The following is a 23,329-nucleotide window of genomic DNA, read 5'->3' as shown; positions in this document are numbered from 1 at the left end:
GCCCATAGAGATTCATTGCAAATCCCTTGCCCATAGGGATCCATTGGACAGAATTCTACATAGAGAAACCATACTTGCCCATAGGGATTCATTGCAAATCGCTTGTCCATAGAGAAACACGGGAAGGAATTCTCCATAGAGGAACCATACTTGCCCATAGGGATTCATTGCAAACCGCTTGTCCCTAGAGAAACATAGGACAGAATTCTACATAGAGAAACCATTACTTGACCATAGGGATTCATTGCAGATCACTTGTTCATAGAGAAACATATGACAGAATTCCCCATAGAGAAACCAAACTTGCCCATAGGGATTCATTGCAAATCGCTTGTCCATAGAGAAACATAGGAAAGAATTCACAACAGAAAAACCATACTTGCCCATAGGGAACCAATGCAAACCGCATCCCCATAGAAAACAATGGCGCAGAATTCTCCATAGAAAAACCATACTTGCCCATAGGGATTCATTGCAAATCGCTTGTCCATAGGGAAACATAGGACAGAATTCCCCATAGAGAAACCATACTTGCCCATAGGGATTCATTTCAAATCGCTAGTCCGTAGAGAAACATAGGACAGAATTCTCCATAGAGAAACCATTACTTGCCCACAGGAATTCATTGCAAATCGCTTGTCCATAGAGAAACATAGGACAGAATTCTCCATAGAGAAACCATTACTTGCCCATAGGGATTTATTGCAGATCACTTGTCCATAGAGAAACATAGGACAGAATTCCCCATAGAGAAACCATACTTGCCCATAGGGATTCATTGCAAATCGCTTGTCCATAGAGAAACATAGGAAAGAATTCACCAAAGAAAAACCATACTTGCCCAAAGGGATCCAATGCAAACCGCATCCCCATAGAAAACAATGGCGCAGAATTAGCCATAGAGAAACCATACTTGCCCATAGGGATTCATTGCAAATCGCTTGTCCATAGAGAAACATAGGAAAGAATTCTCCATAGAAAAACCATACTTGCCCATAGGGATTCATTGCAAATCGCTTGTACATAGGGAAACATAGGACAGCATTCCCCATAGAGAAACCATAATTGCCCATAGGAATTCATTGCAAATCGCTTGTCCGTAGAGAAACATAGGACAGAATTCTCCATAGAGAAACCATTACTTGCCCATAGGGCTTCATTGCAAATCGCTTGTCCACAGAGAAACATAGGACAGAATTTTTGATAGAGAAACCATACCTGCCCATAGGGATTCATTGCAAATCGCTTGTCCATAGAGAAACACGGGACAGAATTCTCCATAGAGGAACCATACTTGCCCATAGGGATTCATTGCAAATCGCTTGTCCATAGAGAAACACGGGACAGAATTCTCCATAGAGGAACCATACTTGCCCATAGGGATTCATTGCAAATCGCTTGTCCATAGAGAAACATAGGACAGAATTCCCCATAGAGAAACCATACTTGCCCATAGGGATTCATTGCAAATCGCTTGCCCATAGAGAAACATAGGAAAGAATTCACCATAGAAAAACCATACTTGCCCATAGGGATTCATTGCAAATCGCTTGTCCATAGAGAAACATAAGACAGAATTCCCCATAGAGAAACCATACTTGCCCATAGGCATTCCCTTCCCTTAGGGAAACATAGGACAGAATTCTCCATAGAAAAAACATACTTGCCCATAGGGATTCATTGCAAATCGCTTGTCCGTAGGGATCCATTGGACAGAATACTCCATAGAAAAACCATACTTGCCCATAGGGATTCATTGCAAATCGCTTGTTCATAGAGAAACATAGGACAGAATTCTACATAGAGAAACCATACTTGTCCTTAGGGATTCATTGCAAACCGCTTGTCACGAGAGAAACATAGGAAAGAATTTTCAATAGAGAAACCATACTTGCCCATAGGGATTCATTGCAAATCGCTTGTCCATAGAGAAACATAGGACAGAATTTTCGATAGAGAAACCACACTTGCCCATAGGGATTCATTGCAAATCCCTTGCCCATAGGGATCTATTGGAAAGAATTCTCCATAGAAAAAACATACTTGCCCATAGGGATTCATTGCAAATCCCTTGCCCATAGGGATCCATTTGACAGAATTCTACATAGAGAAACCATACTTGCCCATAGGGATTCATTTCAAATCGCTTGTCCATAGAGAAACACGGGACAGAATTCTCCATAGAGGAACCATACTTGCCCATAGGGATTCATTGCAAATCGCTTGTCCATAGAGAAACACGGGACAGAATTCTCCATAGAGGAACCATACTTGCCCATAGGGATTCATTGCAAATCGCTTGTCCATAGAGATACATAGGACATAATTCCCCATAGAGAAACCATACTTGCCCATAGGGATTCATTTCAAATCGCTTGCCCATAGAGAAACATAGAAAAGAATTCTCAATAGAAAAGCCATACTTGCTCATAGGGATTCATTGCAAATCGCTGGTCCATAGAGAAACATAGGACAGAATTCTCCATAGAAAAACAATACTTGCCCTTAGGGATTCATTGCAAACCCTTGCCCATAGGGATCCATTGGACAGAATTCCCCATAGAGAAACCATACTTGCCCATAGGGATTCATTGCAAATCGATTGTCCATAGAGAAACATAAGACAGAATTCCCCATAGAGAAACCAAACGTGCCCATAGGCATTCCCTTCCTTAGGGAAACATAGGACAGAATTCTCCATAGAAAAAACATACTTGCCCATAGGGATTCATTGCAAATCGCTTGTCCGTAGGGATCCATTGGACAGAATTCACCACAGAAAAACCATACTTGCCCATAGGGATCCAATGCAAACCGCATCCCCATAGAAAACAATGGCGCAGAATTAGCCATAGAGAAACCATACTTGCCCATAGGAATTCATTGCAAATCGCTTGTCCATAGAGAAACATAGGAAAGAATTCTCCATAGAAAAACCATACTTGCCCATAGGGATTCATTGCAAATCGCTTGTACATAGGGAAACATAGGACAGCATTCCCCATAGAGAAACCATACTTGCCCATAGGAATTCATTGCAAATCGCTTGTCCGTAGAGAAACATAGGACAGAATTCTCCATAGAGAAACCATTACTTGCCCATAGGGCTTCATTGCAAATCGCTTGTCCATAGAGAAACATAGGACAGATTTTTGATAGAGAAACCATACCTTCCCATAGGGATTCATTGCAAATCGCTTGTCCATAGAGAAACACGGGACAGAATTCTCCATAGAGGAACCATACTTGCCCATAGGGATTCATTGCAAATCGCTTGTCCATAGAGAAACACGGGACAGAATTCTCCATAGAGGAACCATACTTGCCCATAGGGATTCATTGCAAATCGCTTGTCCATAGAGAAACATAGGACAGAATTCCCCATAGAGAAACCATACTTGCCCATAGGAATTCATTGCAAATCGCTTGCCCATAGAGAAACATAGGAAAGAATTCACCATAGAAAAACCATACTTGCCCATAGGGATTCATTGCAAATCGCTTGTCCATAGAGAAACATAAGACAGAATTCCCCATAGAGATACCATACTTGCCCATAGGCATTCCCTTCCCTTAGGGAAACATAGGACAGAATTCTCCATAGAAAAAACATACTTGCCCATAGGGATTCATTGCAAATCGCTTGTCCGTAGGCATCCATTGGACAGAATACTCCATAGAAAAACCATACTTGCCCGTAGAGATTCATTGCAAATCGCTTGTTCATAGAGAAACATAGGACAGAATTCTCCATAGAGAAACCATACTTGCCCTTAGGGATTCATTGCAAACCGCTTGTCACTAGAGAAACATAGGAAAGAATTCTCAATAGAGAAACCATACTTGCCCATAGGGATTTATTGCAAATCGCTTGTCCATAGAGAAACATAGGACAGAATTTTCGATAGAGAAACCACACTTGCCCATAGGGATTCATTGCAAATCCCTTGCCCATAGGGATCTATTGGACAGAATTCTCCATAGAGAAACCATACTGCCCATAGGGATTCATTGCAAATCCCTTGCCCATGGGGATCCATTTGACAGAATTCTACATAGAGAAACCATACTTGCCCATAGGGATTCATTGCAAATCGCTTGTCCATAGAGAAACACGGGACAGACTTTTCCATAGAGGAACCATACTTGCCCATAGGGATTCATTGCAAATCGCTTGTCCATAGAGCAACATAGGACAGAATTTCCCATAGAGAAACCATACTTGCCCATAGGGATTCATTGCAAATCGCTTGTCCATAGAGAAACATAGAAAAGAATTCTCAATAGAAAAGCCATACTTGCTCATAGGGATTCATTGCAAATCGCTGGTCCATAGAGAAACATAGGACAGAATTAGCCATAGAAAAACCATACTTGCCCATAGGGATTCATTGCAAATCGCTTGCCCATAGGGATCCATTGGACAGAATTCTCCATAGAAAAACCATACTTGCCCATAGGGATTCATTGCAAATCGCTTGTCCGTAGAGAAACATAGGACAGAATTAACCATAGAAAAACAATACTTGCCCTTAGGGATTCATTGCAAACCCTTGCCCATAGGGATCCATTGGACAGATTTCTCCATAGAAAAACCATACTTGCCCATAGGGATTCATTGCAAATCGCTTGTCCATAGAGAAACATAGGACAGAATTCTCCATATAGGAACCATACTTGCCCATAGGAATTCATTGCAAATCGCTTGTCCATAGAGAAACATAGGACAGAATTCTCCATAGAGAAACCATTACTTTCCCATAGGGATTTATCGCAGATCACTTGTCCATAGAGAAACATAGGACAGAATTCCCCATAGAGAAACCATACTTGCCCATAGGGATTCATTGCAAATCGCTTGTCCATAGAGAAACATAGGAAAGAATTCACCACAGAAAAACCATACTTGCCCATAGGGATCCAATGCAAACCGCATCCCCATAGAAAACAATGGCGCAGAATTAACCATAGAGAAACCATACTTGCCCATAGGAATTCATTGCAAATCGCTTGTCCATAGAGAAACATAGGAAAGAATTCTCCATAGAAAAACCATACTTGCCCATAGGGATTCATTGCAAATCGCTTGTCCATAGGGAAACATAGGACAGAATTCCCCATAGAGAAACCATACTTGCCCATAGGAATTCATTGCAAATCGCTTGTCCGTAGAGAAACATAGGACAGAATTCTCCATAGAGAAACCATTACTTGCCCATAGGGCTTCATTGCAAATCGCTTGTCCATAGAGAAACATAGGACAGAATTTTCGATAGAGAAACCATACTTGCCCATAGGGATTCATTGCAAATCGCTTGTCCATAGAGAAACACGGGACAGAATTCTCCATAGAGGAACCATACTTGCCCATAGGGATTCATTGAAAATCGCTTGTCCATAGAGAAACATAGGACAGAATTCCCCATAGAAAACGATACTTGCCCATAGAGATTCATTGCAAATCCCTTGCCCATAGGGATCCATTGGACAGAATTCTACATAGAGAAACCATACTTGCCCATAGGGATTCATTGCAAATCGCTTGTCCATAGAGAAACACGGGACAGAATTCTCCATAGAGGAACCATACTTGCCCATAGGAATTCATTGCAAATCGCTTGTCCATAGAGAAACATAGGACAGAATTCTCCATAGAGAAACCATTACTTGCCCATAGGGATTTACTGCAGATCACTTGTCCATAGAGAAACATAGGACAGAATTCCCCATAGAGAAACCATACTTGCCCATAGGGATTCATTGCAAATCGCTTGTCCATAGAGAAACATAGGAAAGAATTCACCACAGAAAAACCATACTTGCCCATAGGGATCCAATGCAAACCGCATCCCCATAGAAAACAATGGCGCAGAATTAGCCATAGAGAAACCATACTTGCCCATAGGAATTCATTGCAAATCGCTTGTCCATAGAGAAATATTGGAAAGAATTCTCCATAGAAAAACCATACTTGCCCATAGGGATTCATTGCAAATCGCTTGTACATAGGGAAACATAGGACAGCATTCCCCATAGAGAAACCATACTTGCCCATAGGAATTCATTGCAAATCGCTTGTCCGTAGAGAAACATAGGACAGAATTCTCCATAGAGAAACCATTACTTGCCCATAGGGCTTCATTGCAAATCGCTTGTCCATAGAGAAACATAGGACAGATTTTTGATAGAGAAACCATACCTGCCCATAGGGATTCATTGCAAATCGCTTGTCCATAGAGAAACACGGGACAGAATTCTCCATAGAGGAACCATACTTGCCCATAGGGATTCATTGCAAATCGCTTGTCCATAGAGAAACACGGGACAGAATTCTCCATAGAGGAACCATACTTGCCCATAGGGATTCATTGCAAATCGCTTGTCCATAGAGAAACATAGGACAGAATTCCCCATAGAGAAACCATACTTGCCCATAGGGATTCATTGCAAATCGCTTGCCCATAGAGAAACATAGGAAAGAATTCACCATAGAAAAACCGTACTTGCCCATAGGGATTCATTGCAAATCGCTTGTCCATAGAGAAACATAAGACAGAATTCCCCATAGAGATACCATACTTGCCCATAGGCATTCCCTTCCCTTAGGGAAACATAGGACAGAATTCTCCATAGAAAAAACATACTTGCCCATAGGGATTCATTGCAAATCGCTTGTCCGTAGGGATCCATTGGACAGAATACTCCATAGAAAAACCATACTTGCCCGTAGGGATTCATTGCAAATCGCTTGTTCATAGAGAAACATAGGACAGAATTCTCCATAGAGAAACCATACTTGCCCTTAGGGATTCATTGCAAACCGCTTGTCACTAGAGAAACATAGGAAAGAATTCTCAATAGAGAAACCATACTTGCCCATAGGGATTCATTGCAAATCGCTTGTCCATAGAGAAACATAGGACAGAATTTTCGATAGAGAAACCACACTTGCCCATAGGGATTCATTGCAAATCCCTTGCCCATAGGGATCTATTGGACAGAATTCTCCATAGAGAAACCATACTGCCCATAGGGATTCATTGCAAATCCCTTGCCCATAGGGATCCATTTGATAGAATTCTACATAGAGAAACCATACTTGCCCATAGGGATTCATTGCAAATCGCTTGTCCATAGAGAAACACGGGACAGACTTTTCCATAGAGGAACCATACTTGCCCATAGGGATTCATTGCAAATCGCTTGTCCATAGAGCAACATAGGACAGAATTTCCCATAGAGAAACCATACTTGCCCATAGGGATTCATTGCAAATCGCTTGTCCATAGAGAAACATAGAAAAGAATTCTCAATATAAAAGCCATACTTGCTCATAGGGATTCATTGCAAATCGCTGGTCCATAGAGAAACATAGGACAGAATTAGCCATAGAAAAACCATACTTGCCCATAGGGATTCATTGCAAATCGCTTGCCCATAGGGATCCATTGGACAGAATTCTCCATAGAAAAACCATACTTGCCCATAGGGATTCATTGCAAATCGCTTGTCCGTAGAGAAACATAGGACAGAATTAACCATAGAAAAACAATACTTGCCCTTAGGGATTCATTGCAAACCCCTTGCCCATAGGGATCCATTGGACAGATTTCTCCATAGAAAAACCATACTTGCCCATAGGGATTCATTGCAAATCGCTTGTCCATAGAGAAACATAGGACAGAATTAGCCATAGAAAAACCATACGTGCCCATAGGGATTCATTGCAAATCCCTTGCCCATAGGGATCCTTTGGACAGAATTCTCCGTAGAAAAATCATACTTGCCCATAGGGATTCATTGCAAATCGCTTGTCCGTAGAGAAACATAGGACAGAATTCTCCATAGAGAAACCATTACTTGCCCATAGGGCTTCATTGCAAATCGCTTGTCCATAGAGAAACATAGGACAGAATTTTCGATAGAGAAACCATACTTGCCCATAGGGATTCATTGCAAATCGCTTGTCCATAGAGAAACACGGGACAGAATTCTCCATAGAGGAACCATACTTGCCCATAGGGATTCATTGAAAATTGCTTGTCCATAGAGAAACATAGGACAGAATTCCCAATAGAAAACGATACTTGCCCATAGAGATTCATTGCAAATCCCTTGCCCATAGGGATCCATTGGACAGAATTCTACATAGAGAAACCATACTTGCCCATAGGGATTCATTGCAAATCGCTTGTCCATAGAGAAACACGGGACAGAATTCTCCATAGAGGAACCATACTTGCCCATAGGGATTCATTGCAAATCGCTTGCCCATAGGGATCCATTGGACAGAATTCTCCATAGAAAAACCATACTTGCCCATAGGGATTCATTGCAAATCGCTTGTCCGTAGAGAAACATAGGACAGAATTAACCATAGAAAAACAATACTTGCCCTTAGGGATTCATTGCAAACCCCTTGCCCATAGGGATCCATTGGACAGATTTCTCCATAGAAAAACCATACTTGCCCATAGGGATTCATTGCAAATCGCTTGTCCATAGAGAAACATAGGACAGAATTAGCCATAGAAAAACCATACGTGCCCATAGGGATTCATTGCAAATCCCTTGCTAATAGGGATCCATTGGACAGAATTCTCCGTAGAAAAATCATACTTGCCCATAGGGATTCATTGCAAATCGCTTGTCCGTAGAGAAACATAGGACAGAATTCCCCGTAGAGAAACCATACTTGCCCATAGGCATTCCCTTCCCTTAGGGAAACATAGGACAGAATACTCCATAGAAAAAACATACTTGCCCATAGGGATTGGTTGCACATCGCTTGTCCGTAGGGATCCATTGGACAAATTCTCCATAGAAAAACCATACTTGCCCATAGGGATTCATTGCAAATCGCTTGTCCATAGAGAAACACGGGACAGACTTTTCCATAGAGGAACCATACTTGCCCATAGGGATTCATTGCAAATCGCTTGTCTATAGAGCAACATAGGACAGAATTTCCCATAGAGAAACCATACTTGCCCATAGGGATTCATTGCAAATCGCTTGTCCATAGAGAAACATAGAAAAGAATTCTCAATAGAAAAGCCATACTTGCTCATAGGGATTCATTGCAAATCGCTGGTCCATAGAGAAACATAGGACAGAATTAGCCATAGAAAAACCATACTTGCCCATAGGGATTCATTGCAAATCGCTTGCCCATAGGGATCCATTGGACAGAATTCTCCATAGAAAAACCATACTTGCCCATAGGGATTCATTGCAAATCGCTTGTCCGTAGAGAAACATAGGACAGAATTAACCATAGAAAAACAATACTTGCCCTTAGGGATTCATTGCAAACCCCTTGCCCATAGGGATCCATTGGACAGATTTCTCCATAGAAAAACCATACTTGCCCATAGGGATTCTTTGCAAATCGCTTGTCCATAGAGAAACATAGGACAGAATTAGCCATAGAAAAACCATACGTGCCCATAGGGATTCATTGCAAATCCCTTGCCCATAGGGATCCATTGGACAGAATTCTCCGTAGAAAAATCATACTTGCCCATAGGGATTCATTGCAAATCGCTTGTCCGTAGAGAAACATAGGACAGAATTCCCCATAGAGAAACCATACTTGCCCATAGGGATTCATTGCAAATCGCTTGTCCATAGAGAAACATAGGAAAGAATTCACCACAGAAAAACCATACTTGCCCATAGGGATCCAATGCAAACCGCATCCCCATAGAAAACAATGGCGCAGAATTAGCCATAGAGAAACCATACTTGCCCATAGGAATTCATTGCAAATCGCTTGTCCATAGGGAAACATAGGACAGAATTCCCCATAGAGAAACCATACTTGCCCATAGGAATTCATTGCAAATCGCTTGTACATAGAGAAACATAGGACAGAATTCTGCATAGAGAAACCATTACTTGCCCATAGGGCTTCATTGCAAATCGCTTGTCCGTAGAGAAACATAGGACAGAATTTTCGATAGAGAAACCATACTTGCCCATAGGGATTCATTGCAAATCGCTTGTCCATAGAGAAACACGGGACAGAATTCTCCATAGAGGAACCATACTTGCTCATAGGGATTCATTGCAAATCGCTTGTCCGTAGAGAAACATAGGACAGAATTCCCCATAGAAAACGATACTTGCCCATAGAGATTCATTGCAAATCCCTTGCCCATAGGGATCCATTGGACAGAATTCTACATAGAGAAACCATACTTGCCCATAGGGATTCATTGCAAATCGCTTGTCCATAGAGAAACACGGGACAGAATTCTCCATACAGGAACCATACTTGCCCATAGGAATTCATTGCAAATCGCTTGTCCATAGAGAAACATAGGACGGAATTCTCCATAGAGAAACCATTACTTGCCCATAGGGCTTCATTGCAAATCGCTTGTCCATAGAGAAACATAGGACAGAATTTTTGATAGAGAAACCATACCTGCCCATAGGGATTCATTGCAAATCGCTTGTCCAAAGAGAAACACGGGACAGAATTCTCCATAGAGGAACCATACTTGCCCATAGGGATTCATTGCAAATCGCTTGTCCATAGAGAAACACGGGACAGAATTCTCCATAGAGGAACCATACTTGCCCATAGGGATTCATTGCAAATCGCTTGTCCATAGAGAAACATGGGACAGAATTCCCCATAGAGAAACCATACTTGCCCATAGGGATTCATTGCAAATCGCTTGTCCATAGAGAAACACGGGACAGAATTCTCCATACAGGAACCATACTTGCCCATAGGGATTCATTGCAAATCGCTTGTCCATAGAGAAACATAGGACAGAATTCCCCATAGAGAAACCATACTTGCCCATACGGATTCATTGCAAATCGCTTGTCCATAGAGAAACATAGGAAAGAATTCACCACAGAAAAACCATACTTGCCCATAGGGATCCAATGCAAACCGCATCCCCATAGAAAACAATGGCGCAGAATTAGCCATAGAGAAACCATACTTGCCCATAGGAATTCATTGCAAATCGCTTGTCCATAGAGAAACATAGGAAAGAATTCTCCATAGAAAAACCATACTTGCCAATAGGGATTCATTGCAAATCGCTTGTACATAGGGAAACATAGGACAGCATTCCCCATAGAGAAACCATACTTGCCCATAGGAATTCATTGCAAATCGCTTGTCCGTAGAGAAACATAGGACAGAATTCTCCATAGAGAAACCATTACTTGCCCATAGGGCTTCATTGCAAATCGCTTGTCCATAGAGAAACATAGGACAGAATTTTTGATAGAGAAACCATACCTGCCCATAGGGATTCATTGCAAATCGCTTGTCCATAGAGAAACACAGGACAGAATTCTCCATAGAGGAACCATACTTGCCCATAGGGATTCATTGCAAATCGCTTGTCCATAGAGAAACATAGGAAAGAATTCACCACAGAAAAACCATACTTGCCCATAGGGATCCAATGCAAACCGCATCCCCATAGAAAACAATGGCGCAGAATTAGCCATAGAGAAACCATACTTGCCCATAGGAATTCATTGCAAATCGCTTGTCCATAGGGAAACATAGGACAGAATTCCCCATAGAGAAACCATACTTGCCCATAGGAATTCATTGCAAATCGCTTGTCCATAGAGAAACATAGGACAGAATTCTGCATAGAGAAACCATTACTTGCCCATAGGGCTTCATTGCAAATCGCTTGTCCGTAGAGAAACATAGGACAGAATTTTCGATAGAGAAACCATACTTGCCCATAGGGATTCATTGCAAATCGCTTGTCCATAGAGAAACACGGGACAGAATTCTCCATAGAGGAACCATACTTGCTCATAGGGATTCATTGCAAATCGCTTGTCCGTAGAGAAACATAGGACAGAATTCCACATAGAAAACGATACTTGCCCATAGAGATTCATTGCAAATCCCTTGCCCATAGGGATCCATTGGACAGAATTCTACATAGAGAAACCATACTTGCCCATAGGGATTCATTGCAAATCGCTTGTCCATAGAGAAACACGGGACAGAATTCTCCATACAGGAACCATACTTGCCCATAGGAATTCATTGCAAATCGCTTGTCCATAGAGAAACATAGGAAAGAATTCACCACAGAAAAACCATACTTGCCCATAGGGATCCAATGCAAACCGCATCCCCATAGAAAACAATGGCGCAGAATTAGCCATAGAGAAACCATACTTGCCCATAGGAATTCATTGCAAATCGCTTGTCCATAGAGAAACATAGGACAGAATTTTTGATAGAGAAACCATACCTGCCCATAGGGATTCATTGCAAATCGCTTGTCCATAGAGAAACACGGGACAGAATTCTCCATAGAGGAACCATACTTGCTCATAGGGATTCATTGCAAATCGCTTGTCCGTAGAGAAACACGGGACAGAATTCTCCATACAGGAACCATACTTGCCCATAGGGATTCATTGCAAATCGCTTGTCCATAGAGAAACATAGGACAGAATTCCCCATAGAGAAACCATACTTGCCCATACGGATTCATTGCAAATCGCTTGTCCATAGAGAAACATAGGAAAGAATTCACCACAGAAAAACCATACTTGCCCATAGGGATCCAATGCAAACCGCATCCCCATAGAAAACAATGGCGCAGAATTAGCCATAGAGAAACCATACTTGCCCATAGGAATTCATTGCAAATCGCTTGTCCATAGAGAAACATAGGAAAGAATTCTCCATAGAAAAACCATACTTGCCAATAGGGATTCATTGCAAATCGCTTGTACATAGGGAAACATAGGACAGCATTCCCCATAGAGAAACCATACTTGCCCATAGGAATTCATTGCAAATCGCTTGTCCGTAGAGAAACATAGGACAGAATTCTCCATAGAGAAACCATTACTTGCCCATAGGGCTTCATTGCAAAACGCTTGTCCATAGAGAAACATAGGACAGAATTTTTGATAGAGAAACCATACCTGCCCATAGGGATTCATTGCAAATCGCTTGTCCATAGAGAAACACGGGACAGAATTCTCCATAGAGGAACCATACTTGCCCATAGGGATTCATTGCAAATCGCTTGTCCATAGAGAAACACGGGACAGAATTCTCCATAGAGGAACCATACTTGCCCATAGGGATTCATTGCAAATCGCTTGTCCATAGAGAAACATAGGACAGAATTCCCCATAGAGAAACCATACTTGCCCATAGGGATTCATTGCAAATCGCTTGTCCATAGAGAAACGTAAGGCAGAATTCCCCATAGAGAAACCATACTTTCCCATAGGCATTCCCTTCCCTTAGGGAAACATAGGACAGAATTCTCCATAGAAAAAACATACTTGCCCATAGGGATTCATTGCAAATCGCTTGTCCGTAGGGATCCATTGGACAGAATACTCAATAGAAAAACCATACTTGCCCATAGGGATTCATTGCAAATCGCTTGTTCATAGAGAAACATAGGACAGAATTCTCCATAGAGAAACCATACTTGCCCTTAGGGATTCATTGCAAACCGCTTGTCAATAGAGAAACATAGGAAAGAATTCTCAATAGAGAAACCATACTTGCCCATAGGGATTCATTGCAAATCGCTTGTCCATAGAGAAACATAGGACAGAATTTTCGATAGAGAAACCACACTTGCCCATAGGGATTCATTGCAAATCCCTTGCCCATAGGGATCTATTGGACAGAATTCTCCATAGAGAAACCATATTGCCCATAGGGATTCATTGCAAATCCCTTGCCCATAGGGATCCATTTGACAGAATTCTACATAGAGAAACCATACTTGCCCATAGGGATTCATTGCAAATCGCTTGTCCATAGAGAAACACGGGACACACTTTTCCATAGAGGAACCATACTTGCCCATAGGGATTCATTGCAAATCGCTTGTCCATAGAGCAACACAGGACAGAATTTCCCATAGAGAAACCATACTTGCCCATAGGGATTCATTGCAAATCACTTGTCCATAGAGAAACATAGAAAAGAATTCTCAATAGAAAAGCCATACTTGCTCATAGGGATTCATTGCAAATCGCTGGTCCATAGAGAAACATAGGACAGAATTAGCCATAGAAAAACCATACTTGCCCATAGGGATTCATTGCAAATCGCTTGCCCATAGGGATCCATTGGACAGAATTCTCCATAGAAAAACCATACTTGCCCATAGGGATTCATTGCAAATCGCTTGTCCGTAGAGAAACATAGGAAAGAATTAACCATAGAAAAACAATACTTGCCCTTAGGGGTTCATTGCAAACCCCTTGCCCATAGGGATCCATTGGACAGATTTCTCCATAGAAAAACCATACATGCCCATAGGGATTCATTGCAAATCGCTTGTCCATAGAGAAACATAGGACAGAATTAGCCATAGAAAAACCATACCTGCCCATAGGGATTCATTGCAAATCCCTTGCCCATAGGGATCCATTGGACAGAATTCTCCGTAGAAAAGCCATACTTGCCCAAAGGGATTCATTCCAAATCGCTTGTCCGTAGAGAAACATAGGACAGAATTCCCCGTAGAGAAACCATACTTGCCCATAGGCATTCCCTTCCCTTAGGGAAACATAGGACAGAATACTCCATAGAAAAAACATACTTGCCCATAGGGATTCGTTGCACATCGCTTGTCCGTAGGGATCCATTGGACAAATTCTCCATAGAAAAACCATACTTGCCCATAGGGATTCATTGCAAATCGCTTGTTCATAGAGAAACATAGGACAGAATTCTCCATAGAAAAACCATACGTGCCCATAGGGATTCATTGCAAATCCCTTGCCCATAGGGATCCATTGGACAGAATTCTCCATAGAGAAACCGTACTTGCCCATAGGGATTCATTGCAAACCGCTTGTCACTAGAGAAACATAGGAAAGAATTCTCCAAAGAGAAACCATACTTGCCCTTAGGGAATCATTGCAAATCGATAGTCCATAGGGAAACATAGGACAGAATTCCCCATAGAAAAAACATACTTGCCCATAGGGATTCATTGCAAATCGCTGGTCCATAGAGAAACATAGGACAGAATTCCACATAGAGAAACCATACTTGCCCATAGGGATTAATTGCAAATCACTTGTCCATAGAGAAACATAGGACAGAATTCACCACAGAAAAACCATACTTGCCCATAGGGGTCCAATGCAAACCGCATCCCCATAGAAAACAATGGCGCAGAATTAGCCATAGAGAAACCATACTTGCCCATTGGAATTCATTGCAAATCGCTTGTCCATAGAGAAATATAGGACAGAATTTTCGATAGAGAAACCATACTTGCCCATAGCGATTCATTGCAAATCGCTTGTCCATAGAGAAAAATAGGACAGGATTCTCCATAGAGAAACCATACTTGCCCATAGAGATTCATTGCAAATCCCTTGCCCATAGGGATCCATTGGACAGAATTCTACATAGAGAAACCATACTTGCCCATAGGGATTCATTGCAAATCGCTTGTCCATAGAGAAACACGGGAAGGAATTCTCCATAGAGGAACCATACTTGCCCATAGGGATTCATTGCAAACCGCTTGTCCCTAGAGAAACATAGGACAGAATTCTACATAGAGAAACCATTACTTGACCATAGGGATTCATTGCAGATCACTTGTTCATAGAGAAACATATGACAGAATTCCCCATAGAGAAACCAAACTTGCCCATAGTGATTCATTGCAAATCGCTTGTCCATAGAGAAACATAGGAAAGAATTCACAACAGAAAAACCATACTTGCCCATAGGGATCCAATGCAAACCTCATCCCCATAGAAAACAATGGCGCAGAATTCTCCATAGAAAAACCATACTTGCCCATAGGGATTCATTGCAAATCGCTTGTCCATAGGGAAACATAGGACAGAATTCCCCATAGAGAAACCATACTTGCCCATAGGGATTCATTTCAAATCGCTAGTCTGTAGAGAAACATAGGACAGAATTCTCCATAGGGAAACCATTACTTGCCCACAGGAATTCATTGCAAATCGCTTGTCCATAGAGAAACATAGGACAGAATTCTCCATAGAGAAACCATTACTTGCCCATAGGGATTTATTGCAGATCACTTGTCCATAGAGAAACATAGGACAGAATTCCCCATAGAGAAACCATACTTGCCCATAGGGATTCATTGCAAATCGCTTGTCCATAGAGAAATATAGGAAAGAATTCACCACAGAAAAACCATACTTGCCCAAAGGGATCCAATGCAAACCGCATCCCCATAGAAAACAATGGCGCAGAATTAGCCATAGAGAAACCATACTTGCCCATAGGGATTCATTGCAAATCGCTTGTCCATAGAGAAACATAGGAAAGAATTCTCCATAGAAAAACCATACTTGCCCATAGGGATTCATTGCAAATCGCTTGTACATAGGGAAACATAGGACAGCATTCCCCATAGAGAAACCATAATTGCCCATAGGAATTCATTGCAAATCGCTTGTCCGTAGAGAAACATAGGACAGAATTCTCCATAGAGAAACCATTACTTGCCCATAGGGCTTCATTGCAAATCGCTTGTCCATAGAGAAACATAGGACAGAATTTTTGATAGAGAAACCATACCTGCCCATAGGGATTCATTGCAAATCGCTTGTCCATAGAGAAACACGGGACAGAATTCTCCATAGAGGAACCATACTTGCCCATAGGGATTCATTGCAAATCGCTTGTCCATAGAGAAACACGGGACAGAATTCTCCATAGAGGAACCATACTTGCCCATAGGGATTCATTGCAAATCGCTTGTCCATAGAGAAACATAGGACAGAATTCCCCATAGAGAAACCATACTTGCCCATAGGGATTCATTGCAAATCGCTTGCCCATAGAGAAACATAGGAAAGAATTCACCATAGAAAAACCATACTTGCCCATAGGGATTCATTGCAAATCGCTTGTCCATAGAGAAACATAAGACAGAATTCCCCATAGAGAAACCATACTTGCCCATAGGCATTCCCTTCCCTTAGGGAAACATAGGACAGAATTCTCCATAGAAAAAACATACTTGCCCATAGGGATTCATTGCAAATCGCTTGTCCGTAGGGATCCATTGGACAGAATACTCCATAGAAAAACCATACTTGCCCATAGGGATTCATTGCAAACCGCTTGTCACGAGAGAAACATAGGAAAGAATTTTCAATAGAGAAACCATACTTGCCCATAGGGATTCATTGCAAATCGCTTGTCCATAGAGAAACATAGGACAGAATTTTCGATAGAGAAACCACACTTGCCCATAGGGATTCATTGCAAATCCCTTGCCCATAGGGATCTATTGGAAAGAATTCTATATAGAAAAAACATACTTGCCCATAGGGATTCATTGCAAATCCCTTGCCCATAGGGATCCATTTGACAGAATTCTACATAGAGAAACCATACTTGCCCATAGGGATTCATTTCAAATTGCTTGTCCATAGAGAAACACGGGACAGAATTCTCCATAGAGGAACCATACTTGCCCATAGGGATTCATTGCAAATCGCTTGTCCATAGAGAAACACGGGACAGAATTCTCCATAGAGGAACCATACTTGCCCATAGGGATTCATTGCAAATCGCTTGTCCATAGAGATACATAGGACATAATTCCCCATAGAGAAACCATACTTGCCCATAGGGATTCATTGCAAATCGCTTGCCCATAGAGAAACATAGGACAGAATTAGCCATAGAAAAACCATACTTGCCCATAGGGATCCAATGCAAACCGCACGCCCATAGAAAACAATGGCGCAGAATTAGCCATAGAGAAACCATACTTGCCCATAGGAATTCATTGCAAATCGCTTGTCCATAGAGAAACATAGAAAAGAATTCTCAATAGAAAAGCCATACTTGCTCATAGGGATTCATTGCAAATCGCTGGTCCATAGAGAAACATAGGACAGAATTAGCCATAGAAAAACCATACTGGCCCTTAGGGAATCATTGCAAATCGATAGTCCATAGGGAAACATAGGACAGAATTCCCCATAGAAAAAACATACTTGCCCATAGGGATTCATTGCAAATCGCTGGTCCATAGAGAAACATAGGACAGAATTCCACATAGAGAAACCATACTTGCCCATAGGGATTAATTGCAAATCACTTGTCCATAGAGAAACATAGGACAGAATTCACCACAGAAAAACCATACTTGCCCATAGGGGTCCAATGCAAACCACATCCCCATAGAAAACAATGGCGCAGAATTAGCCATAGAGAAACCATACTTGCCCATGGGAATTCATTGCAAATCGCTTGTCCATAGAGAAACATAGGACCGAATTTTCGATAGAGAAACCATACTTGCCCATAGCGATTCATTGCAAATCGCTTGTCCATAGAGAAAAATAGGACAGGATTCTCCATAGAGAAACCATACTTGCCCATAGAGATTCATTGCAAATCCCTTGCCCATAGGGATCCATTGGACAGAATTCTACATAGAGAAACCATACTTGCCCATAGGGATTCATTGCAAATCGCTTGTCCATAGAGAAACACGGGAAGGAATTCTCCATAGAGGAACCATACTTGCCCATAGGGATTCATTGCAAACCGCTTGTCCCTAGAGAAACATAGGACAGAATTCTACATAGAGAAACCATTACTTGACCATAGGGATTCATTGCAGATCACTTGTTCATAGAGAAACATATGACAGAATTCCCCATAGAGAAACCAAACTTGCCCATAGGGATTCATTGCAAATCGCTTGTCCATAGAGAAACATAGGAAAGAATTCACAACAGAAAAACCATACTTGCCCATAGGGATCCAATGCAAACCGCATCCCCATAGAAAACAATGGCGCAGAATTCTCCATAGAAAAACCATACTTGCCCATAGGGATTCATTGCAAATCGCTTGTCCATAGGGAAACATAGGACAGAATTCCCCATAGAGAAACCATACTTGCCCATAGGGATTCATTTCAAATCGCTAGTCCGTAGAGAAACATAGGACAGAATTCTCCATAGAGAAACCATTACTTGCCCACAGGAATTCATTGCAAATCGCTTGTCCATAGAGAAACATAGGACAGAATTCTCCATAGAGAAACCATTACTTGCCCATAGGGATTTATTGCAGATCACTTGTCCATAGAGAAACATAGGACAGAATTCCCCATAGAGAAACCATACTTGCCCATAGGGATTCATTGCAAATCGCTTGTCCATAGAGAAACATAGGAAAGAATTCACCAAAGAAAAACCATACTTGCCCAAAGGGATCCAATGCAAACCGCATCCCCATAGAAAACAATGGCGCAGAATTAGCCATAGAGAAACCATACTTGCCCATAGGGATTCATTGCAAATCGCTTGTCCATAGAGAAACATAGGAAAGAATTCTCCATAGAAAAACCATACTTGCCCATAGGGATTCATTGCAAATCGCTTGTACATAGGGAAACATAGGACAGCATTCCCCATAGAGAAACCATAATTGCCCATAGGAATTCATTGCAAATCGCTTGTCCGTAGAGAAACATAGGACAGAATTCTCCATAGAGAAACCATTACTTGCCCATAGGGCTTCATTGCAAATCGCTTGTCCACAGAGAAACATAGGACAGAATTTTTGATAGAGAAACCATACCTGCCCATAGGGATTCATTGCAAATCGCTTGTCCATAGAGAAACACGGGACAGAATTCTCCATAGAGGAACCATACTTGCCCATAGGGATTCATTGCAAATCGCTTGTCCATAGAGAAACACGGGACAGAATTCTCCATAGAGGAACCATACTTGCCCATAGGGATTCATTGCAAATCGCTTGTCCATAGAGAAACATAGGACAGAATTCCCCATAGAGAAACCATACTTGAACATAGGGATTCATTGCAAATCGCTTGCCCATAGAGAAACATAGGAAAGAATTCACCATAGAAAAACCATACTTGCCCATAGGGATTCATTGCAAATCGCTTGTCCATAGAGAAACATAAGACAGAATTCCCCATAGAGAAACCATACTTGCCCATAGGCATTCCCTTCCCTTAGGGAAACATAGGACAGAATTCTCCATAGAAAAAACATACTTGCCCATAGGGATTCATTGCAAATCGCTTGTCCGTAGGGATCCATTGGACAGAATACTCCATAGAAAAACCATACTTGCCCATAGGGATTCATTGCAAATCGCTTGTTCATAGAGAAACATAGGACAGAATTCTCCATAGAGAAACCATACTTGTCCTTAGGGATTCATTGCAAAACGCTTGTCACGAGAGAAACATAGGAAAGAATTTTCAATAGAGAAACCATACTTGCCCATAGGGATTCATTGCAAATCGCTTGTCCATAGAGAAACATAGGACAGAATTTTCGATAGAGAAACCACACTTGCCCATAGGGATTCATTGCAAATCCCTTGCCCATAGGGATCTATTGGAAAGAATTCTCCATGGAAAAAACATACTTGCCCATAGGGATTCATTGCAAATCGCTTGCCCATAGAGAAACATAGGACAGAATTAGCCATAGAAAAACCATACTTGCCCATAGGGATCCAATGCAAACCGCATGCCCATAGAAAACAATGGCGCAGAATTAGCCATAGAGAAAACATACTTGCCCATAGGAATTCATTGCAAATCGCTTGTCCATAGAGAAACATAGAAAAGAATTCTCAATAGAAAAGCCATACTTGCTCATAGGGATTCATTGCAAATCGCTGGTCCATAGAGAAACATAGGACAGAATTAGCCATAGAGAAACCATACTTGCCCATAGGGATTCATTGCAAATCGCTTGTCCATAGAGAAACATAGGAAAGAATTCTCCATAGAAAAACCATACTTGCCCATAGGGATTCATTGCAAATCGCTTGTACATAGGGAAACATAGGACAGCATTCCCCATAGAGAAACCATAATTGCCCATAGGAATTCATTGCAAATCGCTTGTCCGTAGAGAAACATAGGACAGAATTCTCCATAGAGAAACCATTACTTGCCCATAGGGCTTCATTGCAAATCGCTTGTCCATAGAGAAACATAGGACAGAATTTTTGATAGAGAAACCATACCTGCCCATAGGGATTCATTGCAAATCGCTTGTCCATAGAGAAACACGGGACAGAATTCTCCATAGAGGAACCATACTTGCCCATAGGGATTCATTGCAAATCGCTTGTCCATAGAGAAACACGGGACAGAATTCTCCATAGAGGAACCATACTTGCCCATAGGGATTCATTGCAAATCGCTTGTCCATAGAGAAACATAGGACAGAATTCCCCATAGAGAAACCATACTTGCCCATAGGGATTCATTGCAAATCGCTTGCCCATAGAGAAACATAGGAAAGAATTCACCATAGAAAAACCATACTTGCCCATAGGGATTCATTGCAAATCGCTTGTCCATAGAGAAACATAAGACAGAATTCCCCATAGAGAAACCATACTTGCCCATAGGCATTCCCTTCCCTTAGGGAAACATAGGACAGAATTCTCCATAGAAAAAACATACTTGCCCATAGGGATTCATTGCAAATCGCTTGTCCGTAGGGATCCATTGGACAGAATACTCCATAGAAAAACCATACTTGCCCATAGGGATTCATTGCAAATCGCTTGTTCATAGAGAAACATAGGACAGAATTCTCCATAGAGAAACCATACTTGTCCTTAGGGATTCATTGCAAACCGCTTGTCACGAGAGAAACATAGGAAAGAATTTTCAATAGAGAAACCATACTTGCCCATAGGGATTCATTGCAAATCGCTTGTCCATAGAGAAACATAGGACAGAATTTTCGATAGAGAAACCACACTTGCCCATAGGGATTCATTGCAAATCCCTTGCCCATAGGGATCTATTGGAAAGAATTCTATATAGAAAAAACATACTTGCCCATAGGGATTCATTGCAAATCCCTTGCCCATAGGGATCCATTTGACAGAATTCTACATAGAGAAACCATACTTGCCCATAGGGATTCATTTCAAATTGCTTGTCCATAGAGAAACACGGGACAGAATTCTCCATAGAGGAACCATACTTGCCCATAGGGATTCATTGCAAATCGCTTGTCCATAGAGAAACACGGGACAGAATTCTCCATAGAGGAACCATACTTGCCCATAGGGATTCATTGCAAATCGCTTGTCCATAGAGATACATAGGACATAATTCCCCATAGAGAAACCATACTTGCCCATAGGGATTCATTGCAAATCGCTTGCCCATAGAGAAACATAGGACAGAATTAGCCATAGAAAAACCATACTTGCCCATAGGGATCCAATGCAAACCGCATGCCCATAGAAAACAATGGCGCAGAATTAGCCATAGAGAAACCATACTTGCCCATAGGAATTCATTGCAAATCGCTTGTCCATAGAGAAACATAGAAAAGAATTCTCAATAGAAAAGCGATACTTGCTCATAGGGATTCATTGCAAATCGCTGGTCCATAGAGAAACATAGGACAGAATTAGCCATAGAAAAACCATACTTGCCCTTAGGGAATCATTGCAAATCGATAGTCCATAGGGAAACATAGGACAGAATTCCCCATAGAAAAAACATACTTGCCCATAGGGATTCATTGCAAATCGCTGGTCCATAGAGAAACATAGGACAGAATTCCACATAGAGAAACCATACTTGCCCATAGGGATTAATTGCAAATCACTTGTCCATAGAGAAACATAGGACAGAATTCACCACAGAAAAACCATACTTGCCCATAGGGGTCCAATGCAAACCGCATCCCCATAGAAAACAATGGCGCAGAATTAGCCATAGAGAAAACATACTTGCCCATAGGAATTCATTGCAAATCGCTTGTCCATAGAGAAACATAGAAAAGAATTCTCAATAGAAAAGCCATACTTGCTCATAGGGATTCATTGCAAATCGCTGGTCCATAGAGAAACATAGGACAGAATTAGCCATAGAGAAACCATACTTGCCCATAGGGATTCATTGCAAATCGCTTGTCCATAGAGAAACATAGGAAAGAATTCACCACAGAAAAACCATACTTGCCCATAGGGGTCCAATGCAAACCACATCCCCATAGAAAACAATGGCGCAGAATTAGCCATAGAGAAACCATACTTGCCCATGGGAATTCATTGCAAATCGCTTGTCCATAGAGAAACATAGGACCGAATTTTCGATAGAGAAACCATACTTGCCCATAGCGATTCATTGCAAATCGCTTGTCCATAGAGAAAAATAGGACAGGATTCTCCATAGAGAAACCATACTTGCCCATAGAGATTCATTGCAAATCCCTTGCCCATAGGGATCCATTGGACAGAATTCTACATAGAGAAACCATACTTGCCCATAGGGATTCATTGCAA

This window comes from Elgaria multicarinata, chromosome 17 (genome assembly GCF_023053635.1).
Source record: "Elgaria multicarinata webbii isolate HBS135686 ecotype San Diego chromosome 17, rElgMul1.1.pri, whole genome shotgun sequence".
Classification (NCBI taxonomy): domain Eukaryota; kingdom Metazoa; phylum Chordata; class Lepidosauria; order Squamata; family Anguidae; genus Elgaria; species Elgaria multicarinata.
Note: the sequence above shows the minus strand (reverse complement) of the source record.